Below are 14,664 nucleotides of genomic sequence, written 5' to 3'. Positions count from 1 at the left end.
CTAACCTATTTCCCTCATTACCGCAGATGTCCATCAATCTCTGCAAATCTTCCTTGTTGTTGGCCATTAGCACTATATCATCTGCGTACATTAATGCTGGTAGTGCCTGATCAATGAGTTTTCCTTGTTTGACTAAAGAGAGGTTGAAGCCCAGTCCACTTCCCTCTAATTTGGCCTCTAATCCTTGTAGGTACATCATAAATAATAAGGGTGACAGGGGACACCCCTGCCCAAGCCCCCGTTTTACCTCTGCAGGCTTGGATACCTGTTTTTCCCACTTTATAACTACCTTGTTACCTTTATAGATATCCTTTAAAAGATTAGTGACTTCATGTTCCACGCCTAGTGTGTCCAGTATTCCCCACAATTCCTCTTGAACCACGCCATCGTATGCTCCCTTGATATCCTAAAATGCTAGCCACAGGGGCCTGTGTTCCTTTTCTGCTATTTCGATGCACTGCGTCAGTGAGAACAGATTGTCTTCCAACGTCCTGTGTTTCCGAAACCCATTCTGCAGTTCCCCCAGCACCCCCTCATCCTTTATCCATGCCTGCAGTCTTTCCTTTATAATCTGCATCGCCAGCCTGTAGACCACTGATGTCGCTGTTATAGAACGGTAGTTGTTTATGTCAGCTTTGTCCCCCTTTCCTTTATAGATCATGCTCATCATGCTAAGTTTCCATCCATCGGGAACTTCACCATCGATTATTATCGTGCTCACTGCCTCTCTCAAAGCCTGCTTAGACTTCGGACCTAATGTCTTTATCAGCTTAATTGGAATGCTTCTGGGCCTGTTGATGTACTACCAGGAACCCTTTCTCAGCCCTTTCCCACTCTTGTTGTGAAAATGGAGCCCACGCCGGTGCATGCAGTGCCCCAAGCGGCATCGGCGCGCTTTGGGGCTTGTTTCAGCGGCCGCTTTTCACACCTCTCCATTCTAGCCACCCTAGTACCAGCTAAGCGTTTTTCATCTGCGGCCCATAGGGGAGCGTCAGTCGAGAGTTGTTCGAGACCTGCAAATGTGCACCACCACTATTTTAGAGGCTATTCAAAAAGTTGCGTTGTTGCACCGTCCGCCACAAGTGACGCTAGCGACTCAGAACATTTTCATAATGAAAGGGTGAAAGGCTGTGGCAGCTGTTTTTCTTCTCAAACGGCAGGCATTTTTCTAGAGGAGGCGTTGCTTAAGCTAAACTAAAATCACGCTTGGCTGCTTTTCTGGCACCAAAATAAAATCACGACTGCTAGTTGGCTACTGTTTTGGCTGCTCCTGGCAACCCTACCTTATTAAACAGAGACCACGTGTATTTGTTGATCCTTGCTTTCGGATCTCCGGAATGGCTTCGAGTGTCACCCATTCTTTATGACAATCAGTACACTCGGTTGCCCAACTATGACTGAAAAAACGTTGAGATCTATTTCGACGTTATTCCTCGTTTGCGTTCCGGTTGCCGAACTGAGGAAATTGCTGGTAAGTCGGTGGCGATGGACTTCTTCAATGACTCAAACTTCGCCATATGTGTGATAGCCGACAAGTTCATATTCAAGAAAGGATGCACAGATCGATGATGGAGTTCGTTGGTACAACTCGCACGAATGATCGCTTACGAATCCTCGTAACATTCACGCATGCAGGATACAGTGCCGAGGGAACTACTGACGCAGGAATTTCAGGAAGCGTTGATCGACCGCACAATTCTCCATCCTACTGCGTCAGCGTACCCGCCGAGGCCGGCGTACATAACCAATTTCCTCAAGTGTCTCATCAACAAGGTATAGTTCGCCAATGACTGACATCTCGGTCTCCGGCGACTCCTGACTAACCGCAGAATCACCCTCGCTTTCGCAGCTAGAAGAAAAAAAAAAAAGTCGATATCACGGACAGCATGTACGTCCACTTTGCCGAGAAACTCGGAGGTGTGAACAGCGATGAAGACATTCCCGGCTTCGTCACGTACACCATCGTGAGTTTTTTCCCGCTGCGTTTGATTGTTCCAGTTCACCTTTTTTTTTTTTTTTTCAACCGAGCGATGGCGTAATTATACATGGCGGATCGATTGTATTCGTTCTAGGACGCTCGCATGACAGTCACTTTAAAAGAACATACGGCTTCTGTGGTTGGTGGGACGACAAGCCTCACAACATGACAGGTGAGACCCCTTGCTTACGAAGCCGTGTATGCCTGTAAGGTGCGTGTATGTGGCGATCCGTGAGTGCGTAGGATCCATCAGGAACTGCACGGATTTTGGCACCGAGATCGGCCGTTACCACAGTTACACTTGAGAACGAAGAAGCGATAGTAGCGTGCGCTATCTTAAAAGGCCCCCGCACTAGCATCTCTTCAGGTTTTGTCAGCATAGAGAAAGGTCAAGTGAAAGGCGGAGAGGCTAAACAGGCGAAAGGTTTCTGGATTGCTAGCGAAGAAGGCTACCTGTGGCACCATCAATCAGTACCAATAAATTTCCTTTAGGTGTCTGTAGCAACATTTAAAGTATATGTAACCAAGCACAAAGATTAAGGCACATGTCACTGAATACTAAGATTAAAGCACGCATCTCTTGATTGTAGTGACAGAGAAATCCAAAGCTACAACTGAAGGCCCTTCAATAGATCCCAGCTCGCGATAAACACTGGAGCCGCACATTTAAACTTCGCTGGTTAACCGTCTGTACAAAGCGCTTAAGCGGTGCTTTTTATTTTATTTTTCTTTATTGACTTTTTACTGAAGGGTCTCAATTTAATTAACTTGTTTCTATTCCAATTTTTCTTTGTGAGACATTCACGTAATCACATGGACGTCCTTACCAAATGCATAGGTTGGTCTTATATATTCCTGCTTAAAACTTTGCACAGTTCATTAGATTATCTGACGATACCAAAAGCTTGTCAGCCATGGGCTTGTTGCACATTTTACTGCTGGTATGGCCTTTCAGGGGCTACTGCTAACTAGGATTTACCATTTTAACTTTGCTTTAGGTGATGATTATGATGACCTTACGTTTTTCCTTGTAGGCATCAAAGTTTCTGTCTGAATGGTGCCTCAAAAACAGGCATTTCTTGCATGGCAAATAAGCTTGAAAACTTCTAGACAGTTCGTTTGCTCGATTCGAGTGCAGATTTCGGTAACCGCAGCAAATCGTTTCACTGCAGGCGCATTCTAGAACTGAGGTGTGGCGTCGGACTGACTGGCATCGTCGTGTGCAAGACCTGTCGCCCCTTGTCGTACACATTCACTGATGGCCACGGCGCCGTTCTTCGCTCACTAGTGGACAACCTCAAGTGGAACGGCGTCACGGAGTGCCATGCAAGGGTTGAAGCGCTTCATTGGGGCGAACATGCAAATTTCGAGGAGTGTTGCTGAGCAGACGTAATCCTCAGAGCTGGTATGTTGCAGATTTTTGGTGAAATTCACGAAAACTAAAATGCTATAAGACCAGAATGACTGTTCAGGAGCATCGATAATCCGCAAATTATGTTTAAAAAAATTAGGTTTAAAACAGTCCAAACCGGACAAAGAGAAAAAAACACATAAGAAGCATCTATGCATGTGTTACATTTCATTTTCTACAGGCCAGTTCATGCATTTTAAACGTATTAAAGTGATAAAAATTAAGTAGGCAGTGAAAGAGGACCGTGCAGTATATTCTTTGCCACAATTCACTCGCAGAGGCCCTGGGAAACTTTCAGTGCTTTGTAGTCCTTTATTTTGACAAGTGGCTGCAAAAAATTCTAGAAGACGTGGCAAAGACACACCACATATTGTGCACAGTATATGTTTTGGGCGTTACATCAATAGTAGATACGCAAAACACACTGTGAATGCAATGAGATGTAAACTGATTATGAATATGGCCTTTCGTTGTGAAAAGGCCATCTGCATAAAAAAATAGTTATGTACGTGTGCTCATTATTCAGTAGATCTGTAGATGTGTAAATTGTTTCTGTACAGTTAGTAGTTTACCAGCCAGTTTGTATACGCCATCTTTCCCCACAGAAGCATTCCAAGTTTGGTCATGAGAAAAAGTGGTGACAGTATACTAAGAGAAGCCCACACATTTCTCAATCTATGCTTGTAGTTAATTAAATTTTATAAAACTATTTTTTTCATACTAAACATTTGCATAGTAATGCATAATATATGTATTTTCTCATTTCAAAAAAAAAATGTCCAGAATAACATCCTGTACGTTGATTGAGTGAGAAACCTCTTGTTTCTTTGCAGTGTGCACTGTATAGGACCAATGCTAGAAACTTGTAGAGGTTACACAATTACCAGTTATACAAGTTTACCCGCATGGGCACGCGAAATATTTGTCGGTTTCCACTGTATTTACAACGACGCTTCAGTAATTGATATTTTCTGTGTGTATCACATACTTCGTGCGCACTGGTGACATGTGCACGGACAGGTTCACAAAGTGCTTCACAGGCTCGAGTTGCAGTTTCGCCGTAATTGGCTCATCTTATTCATGCTCCTTCTGCTTTTGCTATTTGCAAATTCCTTCAGACCAGGTGTACGGCCCGGAAGTCGTGTCAGCCCTCGTCACGTCCCTGGCGGCTGTGCTGGCGCACGGCAGCGCAGCGTGCATCGCGTCGACCGTCCGCAATCCTGAAACACGTGCGTTGTTCCTCAGTAAACTAGGTATGTTTTTTTCGTGGTCGAGTGATGAGCAGCTGGCGTGCTGATTTTGCCAGTGGGCAATGATTGTTACACTGCTGGGGCACACGTATTTCTTTTACCCTGCTCACATTGTTATACAGTTGGACCTACATATATTGAAGCAACGTAAAAGAATTAGGTATTGGGCTCAAAGGACAGCTGTTAAATCCCCTTGAATCTAGTACTTTCGATATGTAAAATTATTTTATGCATCAAATTACCTCTGTAGAAAATTCTTTTGTTATCCCCTTCAGATTAGATACGAACAGCTCACCACTCTTAGTGGTGCTGCCCCACTGGTCATGATCATTGGGCAGACAGCTAGGCACTGTATTTTGTGCTCTAGTATGACTAGTTAGATAGGCACGTAACTTGGGCTCCATGTTTTCGGAATTGGTCTTTGAATTCAGAGGAATCTTTTTTGAACTTAATGTTTTGGCAGAAATTCAGTATTTATCAGAATTTAGTTCCACAAATTCTCTGAGTTTATCCAAATTATTTGAAATCTGGAGTTTAATTTTGCATTATTCTCTTTGGTGAAATGTTACATGGTCATGAAAACATCCTACCATGCGAAGAATGTTTTAATTGTATGGAAGATTTAATCGTACAAATACGCATACTTTTACACACAAGCACAGATACCTCAATGCAGAACACCCAAGTTGGTGCATGTTACAACCTTGAAGCTTGTTGTACTAAACGCAAGCGTACTTTACGAGGTCAATTCATTCAATGTCGTGTGTAATGTGATGTCTCAGTGGAGTCGAGCGAATGTATATTACGATGTCCCTTGTCTTACATTCCTGGGTGCCCTACATACGTTGACGTCCCTCGCTCCATGCTCATTAAGCGCTTTGGGATGGGTGCAGTCTGTTTGACATGAAGCAAAACTTATGTCGGCCAAACCGGCTGATGCATCAATGACTGCTCAAAACATGCCCTTTCAATCAAGAGCGGGACAGGATCGTATCTGACATTAAAAACGCAAGTCAATAGAATAAATTGGATTTGTCAACAGCTTTATTAGCGAGTGTTCATTGTTATTTTTTGTATTTATTCAAAACACGGAGCTACATTCATAGCCATTCAGAACTAGAAAGACCTTACACGAAAATAAATGTAAAACCTTGTATGCCACATAGTATGCCGCATCCTCCAGTATGCTACACTCTGTTACAAGTTTGCACTTATTTATTTTTCTTACTACGGAGCCCGAAGGCATTTACAGATAGGAGTGAATTATAGCTATTAGCTAATGACAGCTTGCTTTAATGTTCACCACTTGAGAGAAGGCAGAGCGTTGGCTTTATATTTAAGTTATTAGTAGTTCTTGCAAGGACAGGGTTGAAAGGCACATTCATGCACTTCTTCGAAATTAGTTTCAAGTTGTTTCATGGCAGTTGTATAGAATGAATGGCAAGACATGCGATTTATAAGAATAGGATTAGTGCGATATACATTGTGACAAGGGATTTGCGACAAGAAAGTGAAAAGACACCAGAACACTGTCAACTTTCAGCTTTAAAGCCTTGGGATTACTGTTTTGTGGTGGTCAGAGCGAAAGGGTAGGCCTTACAGCAATCCTTAGGTCTTATGGAAGCCACCACTTCCCCCCGTTCATTATAATCTGGTGAACCAATAGATTAAAAATTATAAATAAATATTAGAGAAAGGACACCTAACTCTTTCGTTACCACGTGGAAATGGTTGTTCTTTATATGTCTCGGGAACATCGTTTTTGCCAGTTGGAAAAGTACTCCAGCATGCACCACAGCATGCCAAACTTCGCACAATGAAATGCTCTTTGCAAAAAATATATAGTGTAGAACAACAAAAATATTTTAGGGTGAACAAAAATGTGAAATTTTCGGTTGCCAGATGGTAAACAGTGCAATAAAAGACATTATCTATGCAAAACTATTCAGAACTACGAAAATTCAGAATATAAATTTTGTAGGTAAGTGACCCAGGAACAATGTAAAAAATAATTATTGTTGTACAAAATGTTCTTCACATAGATAAAGAAAATCAGAACCGAGGTGCTGCTCCATTGCTCGTGCCATGCAGTGAAGCATTGCATAGTTTTTCGTGAGACACAAGTGTACTCATACTCTTTTCTCAGTAAATTTTTGTTGTCTTGTGATAAGAGTCTCCAGGTGTTCTAGTATAGATGGATACCCATGGTGTGAATAATTCCTCTGTAAACTAAGTGTCCAATGAACTTCTCTATTTCATTTAGTGTCACCTCTTTTCATGAGCCACCTCACTCCGCATAAGTTGGTGTTCCCACATATGCATCCAAGCATATTTGTTTTTCGTTTTCGCACGTATCGTATTAATAAAGAATAATATTGCGTGCAGTTCTAGAAGGTTTCGCACTGTTCCGTAGTCAGGGCCAAGATGTCCTTCGGAAACCTTCTTGTAGTTAGAAGAAGCTCTGCAGCCAGCGCCAGCACACCACACTCCAGCGAAGTGTGGACCACGCACGTAACCAGAGTAGTTATAGGATTGTGCACAAAGGTCAGAATCTCTACGCAGTTGTGGCAGAGGAGACAACTTGAGGATGTATAGTACACACAAAAAAAACCATGAACGGCTGTGAATGTCTCAGGTACGACATCATCGCCATAAAGCTTGAAGCAGAGGTGCTGTCATCTTCGAACTCTAAGCTCGTCGTCGCTCAATTCAGGTGGGGTAACAAGAGAGTTTCTACGAGCGCATTAGTTTTGCAGCGCTGGTGCGCACCCATGCGTGCGTGATGATGATGTCATAGGAGCGACTAGTGCCACTAGATGCAACCGTGTGCCTGATATAACAATGAGAGCACAGCAAAAGAGACTGGAAACGGTCATAGAGGGCCGCTTCGACACTTTAAAGATGTGGCGGACCTCGGCAAATAATTTTTGTAGCACAAATTTTCCCCAACTCCTAGCAAGAGATCTCTATTGAATGTTTGGCATATTATTATGGCCATTATTACTGTTTAACACTGTCAAATAGCAAAGCTGACGTTTTAATTTGATATTCGGCTTGCAAAGGTTCTTTTCATTACAGAACTTCGGTATTACTGTACCATAATTACAAGGGGCATGCCCTTCTGTCAAGTTCGCCAGCCTAGTGCACTTATCAAATAATACACGCACATTGGTTCTTGCAAAGGTTTGTAAAAAATCACTATGTTGCCGAAACGAGCAAATTCAAATTGATTCTGAAAGTTGAATGCCTGAACTAACTACTAGAATGGGCTGGGTGCATGAAAAATAAATTTGACATGCCAAAATGGACGATCCAAAAGCGTCGATCACCGGTGATCGATTTGAATAGGTGTGGCAACGATAAAGCTAGAACTTGAATCAAAGGAGATAGCTTAAATTAGTTCTCGTGTATGACAAAAGTACATTCATATAATTTAAGCAACATATTTAAGAAAATACACTCCTTAAGTTTTTGTTCCAACGTGCAACTTTTTTGTGATGCAGCAGGATGTAAATCTAATATGAAATGCAGTAGTAAATATCAATATATACTGATGTAAAACAATTGCTTAAGCAGCTACCAGCTACTTGTGCGTGTTCACCTTGCAAAAATACTTTTTGTTTTTGTCTTCTCTCTTTCTGCAGATGAGGCATCGCTGCAATACGAACCATGTGCAGGTCCACGGGAAAAGGTTTTCTTCTATGATCGTTCTTGCTCAGTTGCCATAGACAAGATCACAGCATGTTCTAGATGACACGATAATTCACACTGTATCATGTTATGTAAGACAGGAAATTTATATTCCTAGTGGCTGCATTTCGATAGGGTTAAAATGCAGACACAAATACGCCTCTCTATGCTTCGATTTAGGTGAATGCTAAATAATTTGAGGTGGCCGAACTTATTCCGGAGATTCCCCACTATGGTGTGCCTTATATCCGTGTCACACAGGTATGATGATGATAATATCATCATCAGCCTGACTACGTCTACTGCAGGACAAGGGCCTCTCCCATGTTCCGCTAGTCAACTCAGTTCTGTACTTGCTGCTGCCAATTTATACCCACAAACTTCTTAATCTCATCTGCCCACTTAACCTTCTGTCTCCCCCTAATCCACTTGCCTTCTCTGGGAATCCAGTCAGTTGCCCTTAATGACCAGCGGTTATCCTCTCCACGCGCCACGTGCCCGGCCCATTTTTTCTTCTTGATTTCAACTATGACATCCTTAACCTCGGTTTGTTCCCTGATCCACTCTGCTCTCTTCAGGATGACACAGCGAACGCTGCGTCGTCCTCAATTAAAGCTGAACCCTCTTTGTAAGTCTCCAGGTTTCTGCTCCGTAGCTAAGTACCGGCAAGATACAGCTGTTATATACCTTCCTCTTGAGGGATAGTGGCAATCTACCTGTCATAATCTGAGAGTGCTTGCCAAATGTGCTCCACCCCATTCTTATTCTTCTAGTTATTTCAATCTCATGGTTCGGCTCCGCGGTTATTACCTGCCCTAAGTAGACATAGTCTTTTACAACTTGAAGTGCACTATTACCTATCTCGAAGCGCTCTTCTCTTCCTAGATTGTTGTACATTACTAGGTTGTTGTACATTACTTTCGTTTTCTGGAGATTAATTTTAAGACCTACCTTTCTGCTCTCCTTCTCTAACTTTGCAATCATGAGTTGTAGTTCATCCCTTGAGTTACTAAGAAATGCAATGTCATCGGCGAATCTCATCGGTATAACACGGGTATATATACTGCTGTTATACCCATGTTGCATGTGTTGTACCCGTGTTGTGCGGAACTTTTGAAAAACCATCGAAACAACACAACCCCGTCGACTCGATAGAGAACCATCGAAACAACACAACACCGTCAACTCGATAGAGTTGCCACGCTACCACACAGCAGTTTTCAGCGGTCGTGGAGTGGTTCAGGTGGTTCTGACAAACAAGTGTAGAACACTACAGATCATTATTTTCGCAGTCAAGTAACCGAAAGTTAGGCAATAGAAATCTCTTTAAAAGCACAAAAATGTCTGTTGTTTTTGTTTAAACATTTTAATATACTGTTTATCATAGCTAGTTAAAAGCAAATATTTTGTTTTTAAACACTCTACCACAGAAAAATTTTTCTGGTTGTGCTGCAAATGAGAAGATCATTCGTCACATCGGTGGCAACGAGCATGCTTTTGTGCCAGAAAAAATGAATTTTAATTTTAACTTGATGTTGAAAGTCGACAAAAAATGACCACTAGCATCACCCAACAGCAATTTGGCCAATCTACTGGCAGGACTAGAAGTCCTTGCAGATGGACCTATTTTGCTTAAAAACAAACGTCTATAACGTGAAATTATATTTTACCGACTTGATGCAGCTTTAGGTTGTGCCAGAGACTAATTTTTGCTTTTTTTTTTTCACGCACGTTCAAAGAGGCGCCCAATGGCACTGCCGGCAGAGGGGTCACTTGCCTGCAAGCCTAAATGCAAAAACGGCGGAAAAACGCGAGCATGGCATCCGCCCCAGCTCATAAGAACAACAAAAAAAAGTGTGTGCGTGCCTTACACCACCACTAAGGTATTTGTTTTATTAATAAACAAAAGTTAAAGAAGCCCGCAAAACCTGCGCGCCATTTGAGTTTGACTTTCACCGCCAGTACAATTGTCATCGCCTCCAATGACCAGTGTTGTGGGTATTCATCCCACTTATGGAAGGAGACCAAACGCTGATTTAAAAATTTGGTTTTATAGATTTCTACAGACTTTCCGGAGAAACCGCTGCAAGGTTAGACACTTCAGATGGCACCCTTTTTATTGTGACACAAAACAGAAAAACACTGGAGGTAGACAGTCTTTTTAATTAATTAATAATGCTCGTATATAATGCTTTTAAAGCATACTACAAAGGAAAAGGTACGTACGTGCCGTTTCCGCTTCCATTGCTCAATTGGCGTTGCAGTTTCAATAAAGTTGTGGGGTGCTCCGTTGACTCGATAAGACTATTGACTCGATGGCCTTTGAATTGACCCGTGTAGTCGCTCATGCTTGACCACTGAGTCAATAGACTATCGGTTTGAAGGCGATCTTAACGCCCTTGTGACAGGATTACTATGATCACATCATGGCTTTGCCAGGCAAAGCCACTGATTACATCATCATTATCATCCTGACTACGTCCACTGCAGGACAAAGGCCTCTCCCATGTTCCGCCAGTTAAGTCCGATTACATACGTGATTACATACGTGATTACTATACTAAGCACTGCAAGTTCCACCTTTTCACGATTGATTCGCCCTACGTGCTCAATATCTTTAGTTATTATGGGAGTAGTTATTGAATGTAGCAAGAGTGACAGAAATGAAGCCTAATTGTACATTAATCATGGGACTTCCCACCAGGACCTCACTGGCCAAATGGCAAAACAGTCTGGCTAAAGTTCATTGATTAGCCTCGATTTCCCGTACGGTGGCTTGTTGGTATCGGGCAACATACAGTACGATTGATAGAGCCATGGAGGTTCCTACAGAGTTTGCTGGTGAGAACTGTGGTGGTGCGATCATTCAGCCACTGTGGGAATGATGGTTAGTGCACGTACTTGCCTAATCTTCGTGCTTGCAACTTCAAGCCCGCTCGTGGCTCTGTGTATTGTCGTGTTTTGGCGTTTGTTTCAGATAAAATTGATTGTTGCTAAATTTACGAGCCGATTTGAATTGGTGAGCCTAAAAGGTTAGGATGGTCAACTAGAAACTGTCGAACATTTGCTAAACTACTTCTTGTGATGGAGCGGCTCCCGGCCACATGGAGTTTAGCAGAGTTGAAAGTACGAAGCTTAGACAAATCTGCAAACCACCCATACCACCCGTGCTTGCTGAAACACCATGCGTTCTAGTTCCCGTAGACACTAGCGCCACAATTCCCTGTAACGTATTATTAGGGAAACTCTCTAGATGGAGCAAGTGGTATCTAAACGTAGCATTTACTGCACAGCCAGAGTCAAAAGTTTGGGGATCGCTATATGCAAGAAAAACACTGAATATTACCGCTGCCTCAGCGTGCATTGATTTGACTGATCTATATGTGGCGCTCAACATCCCAGAACCACCATAACATTATGAGAGACGCCGTGGTGCAGGGGTCTGAAAATTTTGACCACCTGAGGTTCTTTAAAGTGCCACTCACCAGGTTTGACAATTTTGAGCTGACAAGCGCGATGCGCAGACGAGGGGTTCATGATCACGTCTGCCAAACTTTGCAACGCTACGCGCTGCGGAAATGGGTCGAATTTCAAGATGAAAGCTGCTCCCCCTCCCCTCTGCTGGCGCACGCGTAGAGAATGAGGGCATGACGTAGGTGTAGGAATGGCCCTAGGTACACGACAATGCAGTGACGTTGGTCCTCTACGTAGACGAGTCTGCTCTGACGTTGTCAACAGTATAACTCGTGACATGGCAAAAATTATTTAACACAACATGCATAGGTTATGTATTTGTTGCTTTCACAGATGAATAAAAATTGAAATAAATAATGAGACGCAATAAAAAATTGTGCGCATTTTTCTTTTTTTTTTTTTCGAAGAAGTGCTACGAGATGCGAGGATAATGTGCCAGCATTTCGCATGCGTTCGTGTCCCCGCGGTGAGCGCATTGAGCAGGCGACCGCTGTGGAACGCTCCTACGCTTTCGCGGACTCATTGTGCTTGTCTACTCTACCGTGTCTAAGCTAGCGTTTCCAAACCACCCCGCAGAAACAGGCAGAAGACCACGAAATAACACTGGTCAACAAAGCAACGCTGCTCGCGTTCTCGGGGGTTGGACTTGTTTGGGCACGTTATGCGCACGTCACCTCATGGTCGGATGCTGGATAGGGTGGAGAATAGATTTGGCTTGTGAAGGGTACGTGGAGGAGCAGCAAGGGTTTCAAGCTCGCCTCCTCTCATCCTCGTTTCACGCCGCTTCAAAAAACCTGTTTTCTCTGCTCGTGATGAACCAATTCGAAAAATTTTTGTGACAAAATGTTCCTCGTCGGACACTCAACTACTTCCACTGTCTAACTAAAATTCGGTATGGGGCCTGGTGAGTGGCCCTTTAAGTGCACCCGAATCTGAGCAAACGGGCCTACAGAATTTTCACCTCCATTGAAAATGCAGCTGCCACAGCCGGGATTCAATACGGAGACTTGCGAGTCAACGGCCGATTACCTTAGCCACTACACCACTGCGGCGGGGCGCCTCTGTGTGCAGTCTTGAACTCAGACTTCTGACCTGGTGCAAAACGCACTAACATCTACTGTGCGGAAGTCAAAAATGGCTGAGAAGTCCAAGATCTCCTCAAACCTTGTGGACTTGTGAACTTTTGATGCTTGGCTGTATGTACAGTGTGCGTGTGGTGTGGAGTAGATGGAGCATGATATGGCAGTTTGTGGAGAGAAGCTATACTTTCAATAAGCAAAGATTAAGTAGGAGTTTGTGAGGAGGTGTGGAGTGACAGCGAAGCGCAGTCCTGGAGCACCTGCGACATGTCCACTTATTCCCCACGTTTCGTGAATTCCATGGTTAAAGGGGGGTTGCTGGCAGGATCAAGTATTGGATATAGAGCTATGGTGGTGTTGGTTAGCATGTTCATTTGCATTTGGTTTAGTCTGGCATGTGTCACGGGTAAGCACCTTCAATCCTTTTATTCCATTACACTATAACGAGTGGCCACATCACTGGCAACTGATATGTTTGTTACAGTCTCGCAAGTTTCTGTTTTCTGAAAATCAGCAGCACAACTTTCGGTCATTGTTACGTGTGGAATAGTCATGTGACCTGAATAGAAACGTCACATATAACTTTGGTAGAGTGGCATTTCGGTGTCATCTTTTCTTATGGCGATATTGCAGGTGCTAAGACGTCGTATGCAATGTTTCTCGTGCAATGCCATATGCGATCAACTGGCAACTGCCATCACGTACTGGAAAGTCACGTGACTGTCGCGCATGTTAAAGACTTGCACAAGTTGCCATAACATGCACGAGAGTGCCACACCTCTCCTGTATGTAGTGGCAGCCACAGATTATGTAGTGCTGCTCCATTTAGGCTGTGGATGCATACTGGAGTTTTTATCACTTTCAAGCTTGCGACTTTCCTACAACTCTCGGCTGTCAGTAAATTACTGTACAGTTCGATGCTCGAACATTCTTTTTGAACGTATAAAGCTGGGGAGCGATCTTCAAATATGATAAAAAAAAAGTGCCGTTTTTAAGCATGGTGGTTGCTAGTAAAAAAAAGAAGATTTCAAATAACGTGCAATATTTGACGTGTATATGGAGTGAATGAAGGTGCCAGGATTCACATTGAAAATCTGCAGGAGAACCGTGTTGTACTTTGTATCGATCGTCATTTTAACAATCAATGAGCTTCTTGTGTCACCGTTTGTACCAATATCATGACAAAATCTGTTTATTTGGTAGCTGTTGGATTGCTTTTGCCTTTCATCAGTTTTACTAGTGACAATTTCGAAGTGAAAGCCCCACTTTTTAGACCAATGATCAATGATTTCTGGCGAATGTTCATGTGCAATGTACTGTTTCAATGAGAACACATGAGATGTGCAATACAGTCGCAATGTCAAAAGACAGCAGTGTGATAATCTTCTCTAGTTGCTCTTGGAAACAATGAGTGCATCAGCCTTCATGACTCAAAATAAAGGTACGCACGGGTGGCAGATGTTTTAGAGGGTTCAAAAAGAAATAAAGTGATACTTCCTGGTAGATGTGTGTGCAGCGTGCTTACGAATATTAGTGTGTGATGCCCAATTACAGCATCAATAATATATTTTTATTTTCAACAAGGCCTATCATTCTAGTGTTCCTATTGTATTGCCGAGTCTTGTATTGCCTATCACAGTTACTAACCATTGTTTATTTAAGAAGAGGCGGACACCAGACATAGAACTTCGACCAGTTTAGATTGTGCCTTGAAGACTAAATGTGGAAATCTTTTTTATAAAACTCTTTTATGCAAAAGGCTTCACCTTGCGGTGAATCGGA

The 14,664-nt window shown here is 42.9% G+C and overlaps 1 long non-coding RNA gene across 4 annotated transcripts; it reads left to right on the top strand.

Moving 5' to 3' along the window:
* Positions 1-1,305: 1,305 nt before the first annotated feature.
* On the top strand, positions 1,306-14,385 carry LOC119183739 (uncharacterized). Of its 4 annotated transcripts, XR_012887396.1 has the most exons (8): positions 1,306-1,471; positions 1,636-1,773; positions 1,850-1,964; positions 2,073-2,150; positions 3,151-3,383; positions 4,508-4,642; positions 8,284-8,330; positions 10,069-14,385. It is a non-coding gene; the product is annotated as an uncharacterized LOC119183739 (long non-coding RNA). The 4 variants fall into 4 exon arrangements; XR_012887395.1 differs by having other exon boundaries at positions 4,508-4,618; positions 8,284-14,385; XR_012887393.1 differs by having other exon boundaries at positions 8,284-14,385.
* Positions 14,386-14,664: the final 279 nt, after the last annotated feature.

Source organism: Rhipicephalus microplus, chromosome X (genome assembly GCF_043290135.1).
Source record: "Rhipicephalus microplus isolate Deutch F79 chromosome X, USDA_Rmic, whole genome shotgun sequence".
In the NCBI taxonomy this organism is placed as follows: Eukaryota; Metazoa; Arthropoda; class Arachnida; order Ixodida; family Ixodidae; genus Rhipicephalus; species Rhipicephalus microplus.
The sequence above is the reverse complement of the archived record's forward strand: the minus strand, read 5'-3'. Positions and strand labels throughout refer to the sequence as shown.